The 16,614-nt window shown below is 41.8% G+C and overlaps 1 protein-coding gene across 1 annotated transcript in view; it reads left to right on the forward strand.

Annotated features, from left to right (window-relative positions):
* Window positions 1-16,288: 16,288 nt before the first annotated feature.
* The window catches only part of eys (eyes shut homolog), a 1,854,977-nt gene continuing 1,854,651 nt past the window's right edge, over window positions 16,289-16,614 (forward strand). The window contains exon 1 of the mRNA XM_073056513.1: window positions 16,289-16,361. The gene's annotated coding sequence lies outside the window, so the exon portion shown is untranslated. The remainder of the gene's footprint in view (window positions 16,362-16,614) is intronic.

Below are 16,614 nucleotides of genomic sequence, written 5' to 3' on the forward strand. Positions count from 1 at the left end.
TGCTCACGAACCCTGAATTCTTCCTCTTCCATTATTGTCACCTCAGTGTTTATTTTTCAGTTTGCACCGCTAGACTCCGAACCATTCTTTCGCTTTGCATTCATCACTATATTTATTGATTTTATTATTACTATGTTTGTTGTTTACTCCTTGAGCCTCAGATGAGCAAGGAATTTCACTGCAACCTGGTATTTATGATAATAAACTAATCCAAATATGAATCTGAAATAATATCAGGCTTGGGTATCAAACTAGAAAGGAATCCAAGCTACTATCACACAGCATAATGTACTTTAGCCAATTAACTTTTGGTATACAAGTCTTTCTTAAACATTCTCTAATGCACGACAGTAATCTGTGGGTCAGTGTGAATACTGGTTCTCATGGAAAATACCTGGCTAATGATACATGTGAATGTTTTTTGTTTCTGCATATATGCTGTTGGATCCGACTGTTTAATCGTTATTTTCTTTGCAGCTTAATAATTAGTTATCTGCTTATATTTTACACAGTTCTTATGTACATGTAATGATTTAGTAAGTTCCCTAGTGGCTACAGCATGAATATCCAGATGTTCAGTATCTCCCCTTGTATGATTCTGGAAAGCTTTGGTAGCCTCTTTGCTGCTGCGTTATTTTAATAGGGGCTTACATTTTCCTTAAGCTTTGAAATTTAACCACAGATTAGCAGTTCTTCATTTTGATTACCTGTTTTCTCATTTATCTATTCACTTTCAAGTCTACATTGTTTATTTCTCACCATTGAACAGACAATCCCATTTTCTTATTTTCTTCTTTTATGTAAAGCATGTTTATCCTTTGAAACTCTCCGAGAATTAATTATTGCCTACTTGGTGCTCTCCCTCTCTCTGTCTTCCTGTCTCTCCAACATTATATCCTCAATCTCTCTGTAGCACAGTCTTTGTGGTCTTGCTTTTAAAATGAGTGAAATGTTCAATAGTCCTTTGATACGTTGTTCTCATAAGATCTCAAATAAATTTTCAGGTAACACACACAAAAAATGCTGGTGGAACACAGCAGACCAGACAGCATCTATAGGGAGAAGCACTGTCGACGTTTCGGGCCGAGACCTTTCGTCAGGACTAACTGAAAGGAAAGATAGTAAGAGATTTGAAAGTAGGAGGGGGAGGGGAAAATGTGAAATGATAGGAGAAGACTGGAGGGAGTGGGGTGGAGCTGAGAGCCCGAAAGGTGATTGGCAAAAGGGATACAGAGCTGGAGAAGGGAAAGGATCATGGGACGGGAGGCCTCGGGAGAAAGAAAGGGGCGGGGAGCACCAGAGGGAGATGGAGAACAGGCAGAGTGATGAGCAGAAAGAGAGACGAAAAGGGGAGGGGGAAAAAACTAAATATATCAAGGATGGGGTACGAAGGGGAGGAGAGACATTAACAGAAGTTAGAGAAGTCAATGTTCATTCCATCAGGTTGGAGGCTACCCAGCTGGTATATAAGGTGTTGTTCCTCCAACCTGAGTGTGGCTTCATCTTGACAGTAGAGGAGGCCATAGACAGACATATCAGAATGGGAATGGGACGTGGAATTAAAATGTGTGGCCACTGGGAGATCCTGCTTTCTCTGGCAGACAGAGCGTAGGTGTTCCACGAAACGGTCTCCCAGTCTGTGTTGGGTCTCATCAATATGTAAAAGGCCACACCGGGAGAACCGGACGCAGTATACCACACCAGCTGACTCACAGGTGAAGTGTCGTCTCACCTGGAAGGATTGTCTGGGGCCCTGAATGGTGGTGAGGGAGGAAGTGTAAGGGCAGGTGTAGCACTTGTTCCACTTACAAAGATAAGTGCCAGGAGGGAGATCGGTGAGAAGGGATGGGGGGGATGAATGGACAAGGGAGTCGCGTAGGGAGTGATCCCTACGGAAAGCAGAAGGGGGGGAAGGGAAAGATGTGCTTTGTAGTGGGATCCTGTTGGATGTGGCAGAAGTTACGGAGAATTATACGTTGGACCCGGAGACTGGTGGGGTGGTAGGTGAGGACAAGGGGAACCCTATCCCGAGTGGAGTGGCGGGTAAATGGGGTGAGGGCAGATGTGCGGGAAATGGGAGAGATGCGTTTGAGAGCAGAGTTGATGGTGGACGAAGGGAAGCCCCTTCGTTTAAAAAAAGGAAGACTGGAATGAAAAGCCTCATCCTGAGGGCAGATGCGGCAGAGACGGAGGAATTGCGAGAAGGGGATAGCATTTTTGCAAGAGACAGGGTGGGAAGAGGAATAGTCCAGATAGCTGTGAGAGTCTGTAGGTTTATAGTAGATATCAGTAGATAAGCCATCTCCATAGATGGAGACAGAAAGATCAAGAAAGGGGAGGGAGGTGTTAGAAATGGACCAGGTAAATTTGAGGGCAGGGTGAAAGTTGGAGGCAAAGTTAATGAAGTCGACGAGCTCAGCATGCGTGCAGGAGGCAGCGCCAATGCAGTCGTCGATGTAGCGAAGGAAAAGAGGGGGACGGATACCTGTTTAGGCTTGGAACATGGACTGTTCCACAAAGCCAACAAAAAGGCAGGCATAACTGGGACCCATGCTGGTGCCCATGGCTACACCCTTGGTTTGGAGGAAGTGGGAGGAGCCAAAGGAGAAATTATTGAGAGTAAGGACTAATTCCGCTAGATGGAGGAGAGTGGTGGTAGAGGGGAATTGGTTAGGTCTGGAATCCAAAAAGAATTTCAGGCATGCTGTTCTTCAACTCTATATTCTGTGTGTGTTGAATTTGCAATATCTCAAGTCCCAGGCTTTGATGTTTTAAAATAGAAGTAGTATTGGACTGATAATATTGAGCAGCTGAGCAGTTTCAGAATCTGAACTATTACTGAACAGCTTAGATTTCTTGCAGCTGCCAGTGCTGAGTCTCGCAGCAGGAATCTCATCACCGTGAGCACTGGGTCTATAACGTTCTGTAAATGCCCAGTGAACAATAGCACCAACGTTCTTGCAGATACTTCATCATGACTGCCACAGCAATTCCTGAGAGCAGAGAGCATGATCCCAGGTTTACTGTGAGATTCAGGAGATAGAAGCAGAAATGTCCTCTGTTCAAATTGTCCTGGTAGATCTAGTCTACCTGCTTTTGCAACTAGGTAGTGAAGTAGTTGGCGTTTGGTCTTGTGGAGTAGTGATTGTGAACAAGCTCTCTAACACAGCAGTGGCCGGCAAGCTGTAATAATATGTTAAGTATATTCAGGAAGCCAAGATAGATCTTAACTTCCACTGTGAGAGTGGTGCAGGAACGTGCTAACTTGTACACAGGTGTGAATGATGGCCATTCTGAAGAATCACAGACAATGCTCCTTTGAAAGCTCAGATAAAAGCCTCACTGAATAAGATGAGGATAATAAGCACTCGTGGTCACTGTAGCTGCCAGGGAGGCATAATTTCTTCACTCACATGATTGAGGAGGAGAGGAATTTGGCATGAACAGCAGTATGTTTAAGGATGGAAGGAGGAGTCAGGGTCGAAGGAAGCTGTGTGGAGCAGTCTAACGGTGATCTACAGAAAAACTTCAAATAATATTTATTTCTGAGCCTTCACTGATAGTAAAAGTTGGTTCTTCTATAAAGAAATGGCAAGCAATATATTTCAGAGCAATATGATTGAAAATCCTGCCAGGAATTGTGTTGTCACTGGTTAACCAGACTCGTTCCTCAATTACACTTTGTTTACATGGGCTCAAGGAGCACAGCATGGCTCTTGTCATCCACAGTTCTGCACTCTGAACAAAGAGATGCTGTTTTCATACAGAATTGACTAGCAGTTACGGATATTGACCATCTGGTAAACTGCGTATGTTCAAATTCCTTACTTGCAAGATCAACCATCATTCACAATATAGGTGTTCAAAGTCAATAGAAACTACAAGCTAACAACCAATGATACCTTGAAGTTGTCTCATAGTTGGTTTGTGTTCCTTGAATCCTTCTGTTACATTCTTAACTTATCTCTGTAAGCCAAAATGGCTTCAGTTCCCTGCTGTGCAAAGGAAAGCTATGCTCTTCTAAGACCTTTCTTGCCTGGGCTGTCTGCACTCTATTTACAATCTATCCTGACCTGGACATTATGATAAACCTTTTCTTGCCGCATTTTCCACAATTGCATTAACACTGATAACATTTGAGTGAGTCTGGCTGCATTGAACTTAAAACTTTTTGCTATAACTGGTCGCACCATGGTATGAACTGCCTGTAAGATATTCAACACCATACACAAACGTCTTTACTCTTCGCTATTCTGTGTATGCATTACATGGCTGGTATCTGTGACATATACCTTTGAAAAAGCTACAAGATCATTGATTTTCTTAGTTTAGAGATTGGGAAAAAAAAACATAACTGCGGAGCTGCCTTCCCTGCATAGTTAAGTTGTAACCGAGTCATATGGCAATGTGATTATCCATGACATACAATCCATTAATAAAACCTTGTATCATGTGTCCAGTCAGTCCTGATCAAAATGTGCTATTGTGAATACAGAAAGTGAGAACTAACTGCATCACTATGTGCATTTAAATAAAATCTTGATTTCATTTTTGATTTCACTACCATAGAGGATTTATTGAAGGTTTATTTTTATTTTAAGAAATAAACATATGCACATTTTTGCGACCTCAGCACAGGGCTGTAGAGATGTATGGCCAGTGCTTCCTTTCATGGCTACAGAAGCATAGGAACCTTGGAATTGTGAAAAAAAAATTCATCTGAATGGTTCGGTTTATAACCTTGGAACTCATCCACTGTTGTCACACACGTTGTATAAAAGTCAGGCTTATTATCATAGAGTCATAGAGAAGTACAGCACAAAAACAGGCCCATCTAGTCCATGCTGAAACCATTTAGACTGCCTACGCCCATACAGACAGACAGACAGACTGACATACTTTATTGATCCCGAGAGAAATTGGGTTTCCTTACAGCCGCACCAACCAAGAATAGTGAAGAAATATAGCAATATAAAACCATAAATAATAAAATAGATAGATAGATAGATAGATAGATAGATACTTTATTCATCCCCATGGGGAAATTCAACATTTTTTCCAATGTCCCATACACTTGTAGCAAAACTAATTACATACAATACTTTCCGGAAAAAATATGATATGCATCTAAATCACTCTCTCAAAAAGCATTAATAATAGCTTTTAAAAAGTTCTTAAGTAGTTTACTTAAATACATTAAATACAATCAACCCCGGCACTTTAACATATCTTACTCCTGGCGGTTGAATTGTAAAGCCTAATGGCATTGGGGAGTATTGACCTCTTCATCCTGTCTGAGGAGCATTGCATCGATAGCAACCTGTCGCTGAAACTGCTTCTCTGTCTCTGGATGGTGCTATGTAGAGGATGTTCAGGGTTTTCCATAATTGACCGTAGCCTACTCAGCGCCCTTCGCTCAGCTACCAATGTTATACTCTCCAGTACTTTGCCCACGACAGAGCCCGCCTTCCTTACCAGCTTATTAAGACGTGAGGCGTCCCTCTTCTTAATGCTGCCTCCCCAACACGCCACCACAAAGAAGAGGGCGCTCTCCACAACTGACCTATAGAACATCTTCAGCATCTCACTACAGACATTGAATGACGCCAACCTTCTAAGGAAGTACAGTCGACTCTGTGCCTTCCTGCACAAGGCATCTGTGTTGGCAGTCCAGTCTAGCTTCTCGTCTAACTGTACTCCCAGATACTTGTAGGTCTTAACCTGCTCCACACATTCTCCATTAATGATCACTGGCTCCATATGAGGCCTAGATCTCCTAAAGTCCACCACCATCTCCTTGGTCTTGGTGATATTGAGATGCAGGTAGTTTGAGTTGCACCATATCAAAATAATAATAAGTTAATCATGCCAAGTGGAAATAAGTCCAGGACCAGCCTATTGGCTCAGGGTGTCTGACACTCCGAAGGAGGAGTTGTAAAGTTTGATGGCCACAGGTAGGAATGGCTTCCTATGACGCTCAGTGTTACATCTCGGTGGAATGAGTCTCTGGCTGAACGTACTCCTGTGCCTAACCAGTACATTATGGAGTGGATGTGAGTCATTGTCCAAGATGTCATGCAACTTGGACAGCATCCTCTTTTCAGACACCACCATCAGAGAGTCCAGTTTCACTCCCACAACATCACTGGCCTTACGAATGAGTTTGTTGATTCTGTTGGTGTCTGCTACCCTCAGCCTACTGCCCCAGCACACAACAGCAAACATGATAGCACTGGCCACCACAGCCTCGTAGAACATCCTCAGCATTGTCTGGCAGATGTTAAAGGACCTCAGTCTCCTCAGGAAATAGAGACGGCTCTGACCCTTCTTGTAGACAGCCTCAGTGTTCTTTGACCAGTCCAGTTTATTGTCCATTCATATTCCCAGGTATTTGTAATCCTACAATGGGACCATAGCCTTCTATTTCCCTACTATCTATCCCAAACTTCAACTAAATGTTGAAATTGAGCATGCATGCACCACTTACGTGCAGCTCATTCCACACTCTCACAACCCTCTGAGCGAAGAAATTTCCCCTCATGTATGCCTTAAACTTCTCATCTTTTACCCTTAAACTATGACCTCTGGTTGCAGTCCCACCCAACATCAGTGGAAAAAGCCTGCTTCCTTTTATCCTATCTATATCTCTCATAATTTTGTACACGTCTATCAAATCTCCTCTCTATCCTCTACGTTCTAAAGAATAGCCCTAACCTGTTCAATCTTTTCTTATAACCCAGGTCCTCCAAACACAGCAACATCCTTATAAAATTTCTCTGTACTCTTTCAACCTTGTTCACGTATTTCAACAGCACACAACACTCCAATTTAGGCCTCACTAATCTTTTATACAACTTCAACATAACATGCCTTCTCCCATACTCAATAAATTGATTTATGAAGGCCAATGTGCCAAAAGTTTTCTTTACAGCCCTATCTACCTGTGACACCATTTTCAACAAATTACGGACCTGTATTCCCAGATACTTCTATACTGCCATACTCCTTACTGTTCGCAGTGTAAGACCTAACTTAGTTGGTCCTACTGAAATGCAAAACCTTGCACTTGTCTGCATTAAATTTCATCTGCCATTTTCAGCCCATTTTCCAACTGATGCAGATCCCTCTGCAAGCCATGGTAGCCTTCCTTACTGTCCACCACACCCCCAATCTTGGTGTCATCCACAAATTTGCTGATCCACTTAATCGATAGATGACAAACAACAAAGGACTCAGCATAATCCCTTTGGCACACCATTAGTCACAGGCCTCTGGACAGAGAGACAACCATCTATTACAACTCTCTGGCTTCTCCCAGAAAGCCAATTTTCTACCTTATCCTGAATGCCAAGCGATTGAACTTTCTTGACCAACCTCCCATGAAGGACTTGTCAAATATCTTACTAAAGTTCATGTAGACAACATCCATTACCTTAACTTCATCCACTTTTCTGGTAACTTCAAAAAAAATTTGCGTAAGATTGGTTAGACATGACCTACCATGCACTATCCTGATTATCCTTGCTGACTATACTTAATCAGCGGTCTACCACTTCTCTCCAAATATTTTCCTCTGGCTTGATGTCCTCATGGTCTTGTCATTAGATCCATGCAATGTCAAGATAGATTTTTAGACAATATGGAATCCAGCATTATGAAGACCAAGCAGCGAAGTGTTGTAGTCAAAAGATAAATAAACATCGATTTCTTTAATTTCTGTTAATTTCTCCCCTTAACTCTTTTCTCTTTTTCTATTCCCCATTTTAGCTCACCTCTTACCCTTTCTCTTCTCCTCATCTACCCATTACCTCCCTCTGATGCCCCTCCTCCTCTTTTTCTCAAGGTCCACTCTGCTCTCATATCAGATTCTTTCATCTTCAGTTGTTCACCTCTAATCTGCCAGGTTGCTTTCCTTCTGTCCCAGCTTCTTATTCTGACTTCTTCCTCCTCCCTTTCCAGTCCTGTTGAAGGTCTTGGCCCGAAACTTCAAATGTTTATTCTTCTTCACATATGCTGCCTGACCTCCTGAGTTCCTCCATTTCTTTATGTATGTTGATAGATGACTCATGATCTAATTGGATCACATCGGACTTCCAATATAACTCAGAGTCGTGCCATGTGCAGAAGTTCGCTGATGACACAGCCATAGTGGGGTGTGTCAGGAATGGACAGGAGGAGGGGTATAGGAAACTGATACAGGACTTTGTGATATGGTGCAACTCAAACTACCTGCGTCTCAATATCACCAAGACCAAGGAGATGGTGGTGGACTTTAGGAGATCTAGGCCTCATATGGAGCCAGTGATCATTAATGGAGAATGTGTGGAGCAGGTTAAGACCTACAAGTATCTGGGAGTACAGTTAGACGAGAAGCTAGACTGGACTGCCAACACAGATGCCTTGTGCAGGAAGGCACAGAGTCGACTGTACTTCCTTAGAAGGTTGACGTCATTCAATGTCTGTAGTGAGATGCTGAAGATGTTCTATAGGTCAGTTGTGGAGAGCGCCCTCTTCTTTGTGGTGGCGTGTTGGGGAGGAAGCATTAAGAAGAGGGACGCCTCACGTCTTAATAAGCTGGTAAGGAAGGCGGGCTCTGTCGTGGGCAAAGTACTGGAGAGTTTAACATCGGTAGCTGAGCGAAGGGCGCTGAGTAGGCTACGGTCAATTATGGAAAACTCTGAACATCCTCTACATAGCACCATCCAGAGACAGAGAAGCAGTTTCAGCGACAGGTTACTATCGATGCAATGCTCCTCAGACAGGATGAAGAGGTCAATACTCCCCAATGCCATTAGGCTTTACAATTCAACCGCCAGGACTTAAGAACTTTTTAAAAGCTATTATTAATGCTTTTTGAGATAGTGATTTAGATGCATATCATATTTTTTACTGAGTTAAGTATTGTATGTAATTAATTTTGCTACAACAAGTGTGTGGGACATTGGAAAAAAAGTTGAATTTCCCCATGGGGATGAATAAAGTATCTATCTATCTATCTATCTATATGGCAGGCAAGGCTTGTGGGGCAAAATAACATCTCAGCTCCTTATCTGTATATACAGTTTTCTGTTTAGCAATGCTACTTTATAGTGCTTTGGGGCGTTTCATTCGTAAAGATACTCTACAAATACAAGTTGGTGCTTTTCTGAGTCCATCTTATGAGAAAGAGTGATTTAAAAATGAATTTTTAGTAACATGTTTACCAAAATGAAAGGCAGAGTTTTTCTGTAGAAAGAGATACCTGCCAGAGTTCATAAGTCTTTAAAGGTCTGTGAACTCTTTGAGATGTTGCCAATAGGTTTATGGATTTTACATAAAACACTTACTGCTGAACTACCCAAAATCCCAAGATTACCAGAGAGGAGGAATGCAGAACATAAAGTCCATCAAGAGCCAATAGATTACTCAGTAACACAAAACAAATCTTGGCATCACAGAAGATACAGTGGTTAGATCAACTAGAACTGGCCAACCTTCCCTCATTTATAAAAGAAATCAGTCGATAGAGATAACAAATGGTCAGCATTTCAAAGGCAGAATTCCTGATGTAGTTTGAAACTTAAGAACTTCAGTGACAAACAGAAGGATTTGAATGCAAGAATGACCTTGATTTATCTTTCCTTTGGAATAGGTCAGTGTTCCAGTTCATTAATCTGTATTGGTGACAGTTTGCAACTTTGTAAAATTTAAATAAAAGTTGTTGCAGTGACTAAGATGTTTTGAACAATGGAAAATTATGTTAGAATTGTTTTCTTTGGAAATAATTTTGCTATTAAATTAATTAAATGGTGTTTCCATTTCTATCAGCAAATCAAATTCTAAAGATATAAACCCCATTTCCAGAAAAGTTGGGATATTTTCCATAATGCAACAAAAACAAAAATCTGTGATATGTTAATTCACGTGAACCTTTATTTAACTGACAAAAGTACAAAGAAAAGATTTTCAATAGTTTTACTGACCAATTTAATTGTATTTTGTAAATATACACAAATTTAGAATTTGATGGCTGCAACACACTCAACAAAAGTTGGGACAGAGTTAAAATAAGATTGAAAAGTGCACAGAATATTCAAGTAACACCGGTTTGGAAGACTCCACATTAAGTAGGCTAATTGGTAGCAGGTGAGGTATCATGACTGGGTATAAAAGTAGCGTCCATCAAAGGCTCAGTCTTTGCAAGCAAGGATGGGTTGTGGCTCACCCCTTTTGTGCCAAAATTCGTGAGAGAATTGTTAGTCAGTTCAAAAGGAACATTTCTCAATGCAAGATTGCAGAGAATTTAGGTCTTTCAGCATCTACAGTACATAATATTGTGAAAAGATTCAGAGAATTCAGAGACATCTCAGTGCATAAAGGGCAAGGTTGGAAACCACTGTTGAATGTGCGTGATCTTCGAGCCCTCAGACGGCACTGCCTAAGAAACCGTCATGCTAATGTGACAATTATAGCCACCTGGGCTTGGGAGTACTTTGGAAAACCATTGTCACTTAACACAGTCCGTCACTGCATCCAGAAATGCAACTTGAAACTGTGTTACACAAGGAGGAAGCCATACATCAACTCTATGCAGAAATGCCAGCGAGTTCTCTGGGCCCGAGCTCATCTCAGATGTGGAAGACTGTGGAACCATGTGCTGTGGTCAGATGAGTCCAAATTTCAGCTAGTTTTTGGAAAAAATGGACGTCGAGTTCTCCATGCCAAAGATGAAAACAACCATCCTGATTGTTATCAGCGAAAGGTGCAAAAGCCAACATCTGTGATGGTATGGGGGTGCATCAGTGCTCACGGCATGGGTAAGTTGCATGTATGTGAAGGTACCATTGACTCTGAGGTGTATATTAGGATTTTAGAGAAACATATGTTGCCATCAAGGCAACGTCTCTTCCCAGGACGTCCATGCTTATTTTAGCAGGACAATGCCAGACCACATTCTGCACGGGCTACAACAGCGTGGCTTTGTAGACACAGAGTGTGTGTGCTTGACTGGCCTGCTGCCAGTCCAGATCTATCTCCTATTGAAAATGTATGGGGCATCATGAAGAGGAGAATCAGACAACGGAAACCATGGACTGTTGAGCAGCTGAAGTCTTATATCAAGCACACTTGGAGTACTGTGTCCAGTTCTGGTCGCCTCACTATAGGAAGGATGTGGAAACATTGGAAAGGGTACAGAGGAGATTTACCAGGATGCTGCCTGGTTTAGAGAGTATGGATTATGATCAGAGATTAAGGGAGCTTGGGCTTTACTCTTTGGAGAGAAGGAGGATGAGAGGAGACATGATAGAGGTGTACGAGATATTAAGAGGAATAGATAGAGTGGACAGCCAGTGCCTCTTCCCCAGGGCACCACTGCTCAGTACAAGAGGACATAGCTTTAAGGTAAGGGGAGGGAAGTTCAAGGGGGATATTAGAGGAAGGTTTTTCACTCAGAGAGTGGTTGGTGCATGGAATGCACTGCCTGAGTCAGTGGTGGAGGCAGGTACACTAGTGAAGTTTAAGAGACTTCACTGGAGGAATTTAAGGTGGAGGGTTATATGGGAGGTAGGGTTTGAGAGTCAGCACAACATTGTGGGCCAAAGGGCCTGTAATGTGCTGTACTATTCTATGTTCTATGTTCTAACATTTGGAAAGGCACAATATGATTAGGAATAGTCAGCATGTTTTGCCAAAGGCTGGTCGTCCCTTAGGAGCCTGATTGAATTTTTTGAGGATGAGACTGAACATGTTGATGAAGGTAGAGCAGTATAGGGATTTCAGCAAGGCATTTAATAAGGTACTCCATGCAAGGCTTATTGAGAAAGTAAGGAGGCATGGGATCCAAGGGGACCTTGTTTTGTGGATCCAGAATTGGATTGCTGACAGAAGTCAAAGAGTGGTTGTAGACAGGTTATATTTTGGATGGAGGTCGGTAACAAGTAGTGTTCTGGGACCCCTTCTCGTCGTGATTTTTATAAATGACCTGGATGAGGAAGTGGAGGGGTGGGTTAGTAAATTCACTGATGACACAAAGGTTGGGGGTGTTGTCGATAGTCTGATGGATTGTCAGAGGTTACAACCTAACATCGATAGGATGCAAAACTGGGCTGAGAAGTGGCAGATGGAGTTCAACTCAGATAAGTGTGCGGTGGTTCATTTTGGTAGGTCAAATATGATGGAAGAATAGAGTATTAATGGTAAGACTCTTGACAGTGTGGAGGATCAGAGGGATCTTAGGGTCCAAATGCACAGGACACTCAAAGTTGCTGCACAGGTTAACTGTATGGTTGAGAAGGCATTTGGTGCATTGGCCTTCATCAACCATCGAATTGATTTTTGGAGCTGAGAGGTAATGTTGCAGCTATATAGGACCCTGGTCAGACCCCTCTTGGAGTACTGTGCTCAGTTCTGGTCACCTCACTACAGGAAGGATGTGGAAACTATAGAAAGCGTGCAGAGGAGATATACAAGGATGTTGCCTGGATTGGGGAGCATGCCTTATGAGAATAGGTTGAGTGAACTTGGCTTTTTCTCCTTGGAGTGATGGAGGATGAGAGGTAACCAGAGAGAGGTGTATCAGATAATGAGAGGCATTGATTGTGTGGATAGTCAGAGGCTTTTTCCCCAGGGCTGAAATGGCTAACATGTGAGGGCACAGTTTTAAGGTGCTTGGAAGTAGGTACAGAGGAGACGTCAGGGGTAAGTTATTTTATGCAGAGAGTTGTGAGTGCGTGGAGTGGGCTGCCGATGATGGTGGTAAAGGCAGATACAATATGCTCTTTTAGGAGGCTCCTGGATCGGTACATGGAGCTTAGAAAATGGAGGGCTATGGGTAACTCGAGGTAATTTCTAAAGTAAGTACATGTTTGGCACATCATTTTGTGCTGAAGGGGCTATATTGTGCTGTAGGTTTTCTATGTTTCTAATATTCTATGAGAGAAGAGATGGCCAATTAATTTGGAAGGAGATGCTGTCAGGGATGTCAGCAAAGAAGTAATGGCTTGACTTTGTGGGGAAAATAGGGATGTGCAGGACAGAGGAATTCCAAAAACAAAGAAATACTCAAATGGCAAAATAGCGGAACCAAGGGAAGTCAAAGATAATGTAAAAGCAAAAGAGAGGACGTACAACAAAGCAAAAATCAGTGGGAAGACAGGATTTGGATGTTTTTGAAAACCTACAGAATACTGCCAAATAAATAATTAGGAAGGAAAATATGAAATATGAAAGCAAGCAAGCAAGCAATTTCAAAGTGGATAGAAAAAGCTGTTTCAAGTATATAAAAAATAAAAGACAACTGAGAGTGGATATAGGACCACTAGAATGTGAGGCTAGATAAATATTAGTGGGGAACAAGATGGCAGATGAAGCAAATTTGTATTTTGTATCAGTCCTCAATGTGGAAGAATCTGGCACTGTGCCAGGTATTGAAGGGTGTGATGGAATTGAGTGAGTGCAGTTACTTTTACAAGGGAGAAGATGCTTAAAAAGCTGAAAGACCTAAAGGTACATAATTCACCCAGGCCAAAAGAACTGCACCCTAGTGCTCTGAAAGAGGTTGTAGCAGAGATTGTGCAGACATTAGTAATGATCTTTCAAGAACCATTTGACTCTGGCATGGTTCCAGAGGACTGGAAAAAATTGAAATGTCACACCACTTATTGAGAAAGGAAGGAGGCAGCAGAAAGGAAATTATAGACCAGTTAGCCTGACCTCAGTGGTTGGGAAGCTGTTGGAGTCAATTGTTAAGGATGAGACAATGGAGTGCTTGGCGACACAGGACAAAATAGGACAAATTCATCATTGTTTCTTTCAGGGAAAATCCTGCCTGACGAACCTGCTGGAATTCTTTGAGGAGATTACATGTAGGATAGCTAAAGGGGATGCAGTGGATGTTGTGTATTTGGACTTTCAAAAGGCCTTTGACAAGGTGCCACACATGAGGCTGCTTACCAAGTTAGGAGCCCATGGTATTTCAGGAAAGTTACTAACATGGTTAGAGCATTGGCTGATTGGTAGGTGGCAGTAGTGGGAATAAAAGCATCCTCGTCTGGTTGGCTGCCAGTGACTAGTGGTGTTCTGCAGGAGTCAGTGTTGGGACCGCTTCTTTTTATACAAAGATCGGTGGAGGGGCAAGTAGTGTTGAGGAAACAGGAAGGCTGCAGAAGGAATTTGGCATATTAGGAGAATGGGCAAGAATGTAGCAAATGAAATACAATGTTAGAAAATGCATGGTCATGCACTTTGGTGGTAGAAATAAATGTGCAGACTATTTTCTAAACTCCAAAAATCCCAAGGGACATGAGAGTCGTTGTGCAGAATACCCTAAAGTTTAACTGATGGTGAAAAAGGCAAATGCAATATTAGCGTTCGTTTAAAGAGGACTAGAGCAGGGATGTGATGCTGGGGTATTGGTGAGGTTTCACTTTGAGTATTCTGAACAGTGTGTGGCTCCTTATCTCAGAGAAGGTGAGCTGGCATTGCAGAGTGTTCAGAGGAGGTTCACAAGGATAATTCTGGGAGTGAAAAGGTTATCATATGAGGAACATTTGACGGCTCTGGCCCTGTACTTGTTGGAATTTAGAAAGATGAGGGGGTTCTCTTTGGATCCTTTTGAATATTGAAAGGCCTAGATAGAGTAGATATGGAAAGGATGTTTCCCATGGTGGGGTAGTCTAGAACAAGAGCGTAAAACCTCAGGATAGAGGGGTGTCCATTTAAAACAGAGATGCTGAGAAATTTCTTTTGCCAGAGGGTGGCAAATTTGTGGAATTTCGTTACCACAGGCTACTGTGGAGGTCAGTTCATTGGGTGTACAGTCGGCCCGCCTTATCTGCGAGGGATTGGTTCCAGGACCCCTCGCGGATACCAAAAAATGTGGATGCTCCAGTCCCTTATTTACCCTGTTTAAGTGCAGTGGACTTCAGGACCCAGCGGAACCCCAGACCCTATTTACACTGTCTCAAAGCGGTGGTCTTTAGGACCCAGCGGAGCTCTGAATCTGCAGTGTTTCTGTTCATGAAAATAATAACGATCACAATTGAAAATAAAGTGGAAAAATAAAGCAATTGGAAAGCGGTGAAAAGCCATCAGTCATTGGAAAAGCATTAGGCTACAGTCGGTCAACGATTGGAATAATTTTAGAGGATAAGGTGAGAAAGGCCCTGCCCCGATGAAAGCTACAATTATCACTAAGCAACACCGTGGTTTAATTATTGAAATACATATGTTTCTTAAGTGTTATATTTGTCATGCTGCATTGTTTAGGGAATAATGACAAGAAAAACTGTCTGTACATGCTCGAAGAACGAGCGCTGGAAGAGCACTTCTGGGTTTTCTCAATTTGCAGTTGGTTGAATTCGCGCATGCAGAACTCGCGCATAGGGAGGACTGACTGTATTTAAGGTGGTTATTGATAGGTTCTTGATTATCTACAGTATCAAAGGTTATGGGGAGAAGGCCAGCAAGTGAGGCAGGTATGGGGAAAAAAACGATCAGCCATGATTGAATGGTAGAGCAGACTCGATGGGCCAGATGACCTAATTCTGCTCTTACGTCTTCTGGTCTTGTGGTTTTATTAACAACCAGCCCAATCTAAAGATTGCTGGGGTCAGACCACATTTATCACCACACTTTCTGATGCCAACACGGCATGCCCATACTGTTCCACTTAATAACAAAGAACACAAATGAAAACAGAACACTGCAAGCAACACATCAACTACAGCGAAAGGAGCCCCTTTTTTGCCTCCAACCCACACACCCTCAAACAGTCCTTCAACCTCAGAAAAGACTGCTGGCCTGTGCACTCACAGACTTAAATCATCATATTTTCCTTTTAGAGCACATCCTTTTGGCTGTTGGCTTATGATGTTCCTGCAGGTTATGTATTGATTTTGTAGGTATTGATATTACTCTTCCCATTTTATACAAAGAGCTATTGAACCAAAATTGGTATTTTATCAATGGTGGTAGTAGACTAGGATCTCATTTGTACTTCAATACCTGCTGCACTTAGAATGGAACTACAAATAAAACTTAATCTAGCATAAATATTGAAGGATCAGATCACTTTTATTACTGATTATTGTTTATTTTGAAAGTAAAGTTTGTTAAATTTGGTGTAAACTGATGTAAAGCATTTCTTCATATAATTCTTTCTGTTTATGTAGGGATTTGTGTGAAGGTTCATCAACCAGAATCCTGGATAGATCGGATTAACATATGAAGGTAATTTGAGATAATTGGGCTCATAATCATCTGAATTTAAAAGAATGTGAGGATCTCATTGAACCCTATAAACATTCAACGAGTCTAGATGCAGGAAGTTCTTTTCTGAAGTGTAGAAAATCCAGGATCAGAGATCACAAACTAAGGATAAGGTAAGTCATTTAAGAATGAGATGAGGGAAAAATTATTTTTATAGGGAATGATAAATTATCTACCATAGAAAGTAATTGGAGCCAAGTTATTAAAATAATTCAAGGAGTTATATATGATTCTTGTGCTGGTAGGATCCATGGATATAGTGACTGTGTGCTAAATTTGGATGATTATGGAAAAATAACAAACAAAATTATATATAAATGATGTAAGATAAAGATGGGGTAAATGCAAGCAGGCTTCTTTTCCACT

This window comes from Hemitrygon akajei, chromosome 9, assembly GCF_048418815.1.
Source record: "Hemitrygon akajei chromosome 9, sHemAka1.3, whole genome shotgun sequence".
Lineage (NCBI taxonomy): Eukaryota > Metazoa > Chordata > Chondrichthyes > Myliobatiformes > Dasyatidae > Hemitrygon > Hemitrygon akajei.